This window comes from Agelaius phoeniceus, chromosome 3 (assembly GCF_051311805.1).
Source record: "Agelaius phoeniceus isolate bAgePho1 chromosome 3, bAgePho1.hap1, whole genome shotgun sequence".
Taxonomy (NCBI): domain Eukaryota; kingdom Metazoa; phylum Chordata; class Aves; order Passeriformes; family Icteridae; genus Agelaius; species Agelaius phoeniceus.
In genome coordinates, this window is record NC_135267.1 from 92,885,750 (window position 1) to 92,892,738 (window position 6,989).

The following is a 6,989-nucleotide window of genomic DNA, read 5'->3' on the forward strand; positions in this document are numbered from 1 at the left end:
TTCTCCCAGCTTGGTGCCCTTAAGGAGTCTCCCCCAAGTTCTCTGCAGCATCTTTTGCCATGGAGTACATTGTGTCACATGAGACAGGCTCGTGCAGGGCTCCAGCACTTCAGAGCTTCACTGATCACAGGGAGTCCTACACTCAAATGCTTAGAGAGAAGGGCTTTGTGCAAACCTTCCCAGGAATCACACCAAAAGGTACAATCATTCAAAATAAAGTTGGAGCATTAAGGCTCTCAGCTGGGGCACTTGGAGTGTTTTGGTGTACAGGATGATTTGGATTTGGCCAGTAGGTTTGATAAAGCTGCAGCTGAAGATACTGGGGAAAAAAAAAAACCAAACTTGTACTATCAGTGGGGAAGAATACAATCTCTGTTGAACATCAACATTGCTGGGGGGGAGAAATTTAGACAAAGAGGTGAGCAAAACCCACAGAGATCAGCTACCTATTTCCCATACACAGATATTTACACCTCTGTTGCTTTTTTCCTCATTCTGCCTTTTTTTCTGGGAAGAAAGGCAAAGAGTAAGTGCAGAGAGAGCCACTTCCATGGCTCCCACATGAATGCTGTTCTCAGCAATTCAGGTTTACTCTTGCAAAGGGCAACACTTCCAGGGGGCTCCAGGCAGTTCAGGCAGTGCCAGCTCCCCACACATGTCACCAGCTCTGGGAGTCTCACCTAGAGGTGAGAGTCTAAACCAGATTTGTTTACAGGGCTAATCTCTCACAAAACCAGCTGAACTTTTTGGAGACTGCTGCAGTCTAAAATCCTGTCTACCACTGGTTTGGGCCATTATCACCCTTTACAGGGGCAGAGTAAAAATTAATTCATTGATACGAAAATCTCAGGTAATTTCACAATCAGCACCATTAAAAGTCTACAAAAAATAAAGCTTCATAAGTAAAAGATGCTTTGGAAACATTTAGGACCTAAAAAAGCCAGCAAAAAACACAGAATAATGATTCTGAATAATTGTTCATACATGGAGCACTGTCCATCCTGTCCCCTGTGCAAGGCTGAGCAGTTCCTAAGGTACAAGCTATGTACAGGTAGAGAAGAACTCTTCTGCAGTGAAAAAAGGCATTTTGGACAGTCTCGAGCGAAGAGTGCTGCACAGAGATTTTTCTGGCCCCTCAGGTCTGCCAGGAGCTACAGGAAATGGTATTCCCTACAGCAAAAAGCTGGCTTTTGTAGACAACTGGATGTGCTGCAACTGATAGTGCTCAGGTCAGATGTCAGAGGAGTTGTGGTGCCAGAAGGGTGATATATGGCTGGCATGAAGGGGATGGGGCATCACCATCACCTTCTATCTGAAGATATCAAAGACACAATTGGACATGAACAGATAACATCCACTCACACTTGGGGAAACAGGAATTCCAGTGCTTCCAAATATTTCTGTCCCCAAGGTAGTCCCAATGCGTTAACCCCTGTAAAATTTGTAAGTATGCAAGGATATATGGTTATCAAGATAGAAAGAGAAACAGGAAGAAAAGATTTCCACAAGCAATTTCAGGTGTGCCAAGTGACTGATTTTGCTGTTAGGTCTGATGACATGTACTAGCCTAGGCTTCCTCCTCCTGCAGGACAGATATATCCAGTGGACAAAGCCATATTTGCTATGGGGAGTGAAAGCTGTTATTGCCACCCTGAGGCTGACTCTATTCCCCAGACAGCCCTTGGCTAAGCAAACCTGGTTAACCACATCAGGTCTAAGCTGGTTTTCCCCCTCTTCTGTTGCCATGAGTCCAGCTACTCATTCATCTCCATCCTTTTGCTCTCAGTGGGGTGAGGTCAGCACACAGCACCCCTCGGACCCCACAGCACTGGAAATGATTCCATGCAGGAATCAATCTCTGCTGTCAAACCAAACCTGACTAGAGCTTGCCTGTTGGAGAGTCCTGTGTGTTTCACAGTGGTGATTGTGAAACTGGACCTGTTCACATGGGAAATATGCTGTGTGCTGGCCATGACTTCACCCATAAGCCATAGGAATCACAGATTGGGAATAGCACATCATCTGACACTTTTACTGGAGGTCCTCACTACCCTTTTATTACTGCAATATAAAGATACAGTCTGGCATTTAACTTTAATGACCTAATTATAATTGTCTGAGGGGCTCAGCTCTTTCTCACTGCATGTCTCACATCCATACTGAGGACTAGGAATCTTCCCAGTATGGTACAAGCGAATCCCTGGCGGCTTATCTGCCTTACAGGCTTTTACAGCTGAGATCTCCACATCCCTGTGTTGCAATCATTGTTTCTCCAGGAACTGCACTCCACATTTCAGAGCTGTAAGTTATGTTCCCCATTTCAGTTCTTCAGAGCAGACAGTTCTCCCAAGAAGCATTTACAGTTCTCCACTGACACAGCCTGGTTTGAAACTGGCAGGCGACCATGAAGACCCACACAAGTCAGAGCAGCCTTTGCTCACATGCTGGATTTGCTGCTGGCATTCCAGAGCTGGATTTTACGTCTGTCACAGGGTGTCTGTCATCACTTCTCTTCAGAAGCCCAGCAGGGTATCCCAAACAATACCAGCTTTGCAACAGGGAAGAAGGTTCCTTTCTTCCCAAGGTTTTAGTGGTAAAATCTGAAACAACAGAGTGAAACAGTGTGTGTCAGAGCCCAGACTGGAAAAATAAAACCAAACCAAGCAAAAAAAAAATAAAAAGCTTTTCCGCCCACCCATCTTTCCTGTGAGCCCAAACTCTCCCTGACTTATGGCAAGCACCCTGGAAAATATAAGATTTTTCCAAATTAGAAGAACATATGTCCCAACCACAGTTCCTTCCCAGGGAAAATCATAGAAAGTCCTCTTGCATTTATAGTCTTCTCCAGTGGGAACCAGAAAGCATTGCTTACCCTTTCTCCTGGGAAGAATGAACAAGGAGTGGTTTCAAGAAGGACTTTGTTGTACTAAGATCCAGACATCACCAGCACCACTAATTTATAAACAGATGCCTTGGAATTGGTTACACTCTGCTACCTTCTCTCTGCAAAAAGAAAACAAAAGTTTTTCTTGGTTTCAGACTATGCTCTCAGCTCAGGACATGCACCACCACACTTTTGGTGACCTGTCCATCTGATGCTCTTGTCCCAGCTGTGTCCCCTCTGTTACAACCATCCCAGCATCCCAAGAACCAGAGGGCCACAGGCACCCATATGCTCAACACACAGCTGTGGACACAGAACCAGCTGAACATCAGCTGAGCCTGCACATCAACCACTTCCCTTCAGCCTCCTTTCATCCATCAGGTCCTACTGGTGGGGCCTGTCCCACCACAAAAATAAAAACAGTAGTGCAGTTGTCAAAAGGCCACCACTGCAGAGGCCACCACATGGGCCAGAGGACACAGGAGCCACAAGCAGGTGTCTCCCCAGGCCACCAGTGCACACTCCAGCCAAGGACTACACTGAGATCCCTTCTCTGGGAGCCACAGCACTCCTTCACCACCTCTACTGCAACTCTGGGGTAAGATACAGGTCACTCCTAAAAGCTGCTCTCCTTCTCCCAGAAACGTGACTCAGATGCAAGACCCTTCCCAAAGGTTTGTCAATCAGCTCCCCATGTAGGGTCCCTTTAAAGTCCCCTTTTACCATTCATTAATCACACCAAATATGTGCTTCATTGTGCCTGGGAATTGTATTCTGAATTCTAATTATTTCTTTGCAGTGATTTGAGGCTGTCCCGGCAAAGCCCTTTTTTTCCAGGGAGATTGAGGAACATCATATTCATCTGTGGGCTCCTAATCCCTTCAGAGTAAAGACTGCTCAAAAAAGTTCTTTTCAAATTACTTTCAGCTTCTTTGGTTAGATCTTACAGGAAAGAATCCACAGAAGATCTTATCTGAACCCTGACATGCAATGACCTCTTTGCTCCATTTCATCACTGGTTCTACAGTCATGTTATTAGGGATAATACTGGGAATTATAGGATTATCTCAGTCTTTCAGATACATTTTACATTAACTCATTTATTCTGTCTGTCCTTTCATGAATGTCTGATGTAATATCTGAGACAGAGGGTTCATAAGACTAAAGGTATTTGGCTTTCACCTTATCTCTGCTGTTTGTGGTCATATGGAACCTCAGCCTGATCTGCAGCTGGGTGCAACCAGTGTCTGACCCCAGCCATGTGATGGTACATTAGAAGTGCAATTAAAGTATCTGGTTAGCATATCCATGGATGGAAAGTTAATAACTGGTGCTCTGTGTGCACTGTTGTGAGTGCGAGCCATGTCTGGCTGCCATGTGTGCCCAGAAGCCCTTCTTTCTCAGGGGATGCTGAAAAGCTCTGTCACCACAAGTCAGGTGCACCCTTGATACTTTTCATAAGTCTCCAGAGGAAATTAATGTTGGTTCTTCCATGATTAAAAACCCTACACCAACTGTATCATATGGAAAACAGAAAGGGATCACAACACAGACAGGTAACATAATCCACATGAAACGGAGATTTCAAGTACCAGTCTAATGTTCAGCTTCTGACAGAACAAAGGATGAGACCAGAGTTGTTTCCTTCATTAAAACATGCAATATCAGTGGGAGAAATGAAAGCAACACCAAAATGTGCAGCCTGATTGTGACAGTGTGACAGAAGGTGAGCTGTAAAAAGGGAATAATCATCATTGAAGGTGACCTTTCAGTCTGTAGTTAAGTCCCCAATAACTTCAGCATGCTTTGTGCTAGGACATATGTGACCAACCTGCAGATATCAGATTTTCTGTATTCCACCAAGCTCTGAATGATTCAGTCCTGAAGAGTCCTTGTTAGTGTTTCCAGTTTTATGCACAGGACCAAAGGCACTCAGTTTATAAGGAGACTGGATGCTTAATAAATGCCTTGATGAGACACAGAGATAAGAGCTCAGAGGTCACTCCCATGGTGATACATCAGTATAAAACTGGAATAATGCAGCAGTGAGTCAAACCAAGGACATACCCATCAACCAATTTGAGGGCTCATTTCCTGACACGCTGCATGTGAGCTATGGGAGAGCTTCAAAGCAAACCCTCCAGGGAGAGCATTTTGGGTGAACTGTCCCTTCTGCCACTTAGTTACTCATTTGCAGACCCTTTTTGTGGAATAAGGCAAGACCATTTATACATACAGAGACAGGCTGTGTTTTAGGGAACAGAGGAGGTGTGCTCATAATGAAACACATCTTGTGCCCAAAACACACCACCAAATTTTCCAGTAAACATCTGTACTAGTAGCTTGTGAATGCACCCTTTAAATCTTAGCTCAATTCTTAAAATATGTGCGTATAGCTGCACAGAACGTGACATTGTCCACACAAAAATTCCTCTTCAGAATCCATAAGTACTCCTGGATCCTAATTCTCTGTTTTCACTATCTCTGGATTTGCCTCATCAGAAGAATTCTTCTTTTAACCTGGTTCCATATCAAAGCAAGGCCTATCTTCGTTAACACACAATTTATCACAGAGAGGATGAAGATTTACATCTTTTCTGCCTGAAACATGAAGTAGTCTACCAATGCAGCTCATCATGTCTGCAGCTGCAAAGTCACTGGAGCTCACTGTTGACTGGCAGGAGATCTTGGTTACAGAGGGGGTCCCACACTTTGCCAAATTTATAAACCTTAGAAGTCTAATTTTTGCATGGCTGAGCTGCTTCACCCACATAAAACTAAGGTGTTGAACTGGGGCTCCGCTGTTGCAAACAATTAATTAATTGTAGTTCTTGGATACCACAGCAACAACATCTGGCTTGCTATGTAGAAGGCAGGTAACAAAATTTAAATCCCCATTCTTTTGATTTTGGCTGTTAGCTGTCACTCAGCGCATTCCAGCTTGAACCTTCTTCCACAGGCATGACGCAAATAACCCAGCTTGGGTCAAAGGAGACCCAGACAAACAGCATTTGCCTTTCACCAGATTGCTGTGCAGGCAGGTCCTCAGTGCCAAAGCAGAAACCCGTTCATTTTTTCTTTCCCATTCCTATTCCTTTCTCTGCTGAGCAAAGGAAAAGGTAGAACTAAAAAAAAACGTATCAGACTTATGCCTGGCCTGATGCATGCTTTCCCAGCTTGCAAATGCATTACATGTGGCATCTAGGAATAAAGTGTTCAGCCTCAAAAAGGAAGGGGAAATATATAGGAATGAAACCTCATGTAGGAACAGTCAGTGCTGCTCTAAGACTGCTTAGCAGGCTGAAAATGCCCTGCTTCAGCTGGGGCTATGTTTTCTCAACTTTCACTGCACTATGACCTCAGATGACCCAGCCTGCTGTGGATCTGGCCACTGTACATTTGATCCAGAACACTGAACAACTGGTGTCATTTTCAGTCAGTGCTAAATCTAATCTGACCTAGATTGAAAAGCCCTTACAGCCCACCTCTAATCCCTTCGGTTCCATCCAAGCAGTGAGGCCTATAAGCTAACACAGTGCATGAACTTTAAGAAAAGCAGGCAAACAAATCAAGTTTCACAGAAACCTAAAAACCCAGACTTCAGGAAATCAACCTCAGTAAAACTCTCCATATTCTGCAGAATAATGTTTCGCTGTATTGCTCACTTTCAGACCATTCTGTGACAGTAAACAGATTTTACCTTTCTTCAGTCTCTCTAAGACCAGACTGAAGCAACACAATATTACCTCTTTCTGGCCTTCTATAAAGGTACATCTTGCATGAATCTTGCAGGAAGCTAAGAAAAATAGTTACAATTTTAAAACATTTTGCTTCAGCATGCCAAACATTCCATTTCACATTTTTTCCCGTAAAATCACAATTCTCAGCCACAGCCACTTCATCAGTATAGAAATAGCTGATTTTCCCACAGTCTCTCCAGCAAGTCAGACAGCGAACCTGCACTAAGATGGTTCAATTTCATTGGAGTCAGCACCTACTGAGCAATGTGGTTTTGGTTTCTTTTAAGCATTCAAGAACTTTTCTCATAACAATGCCAGATGGCCTTGCAATCAAAACCTTTGCCTTCAGCCTGTCACCTCCAAAC

At 44.0% G+C, this 6,989-nt stretch overlaps 1 long non-coding RNA gene across 1 annotated transcript; it reads right to left on the bottom strand.

The window, feature by feature from the left end:
• Positions 1–2,029: 2,029 nt before the first annotated feature.
• Positions 2,030–4,303, bottom strand: LOC143693608 (uncharacterized). The gene is made up of 2 exons (XR_013181483.1): positions 2,873–4,303; positions 2,030–2,600 (listed from the first exon to the last, which is right to left on the bottom strand). It is a non-coding gene; the product is annotated as an uncharacterized LOC143693608 (long non-coding RNA).
• Between the last annotated feature and the right edge of the window lie 2,686 nt (positions 4,304–6,989).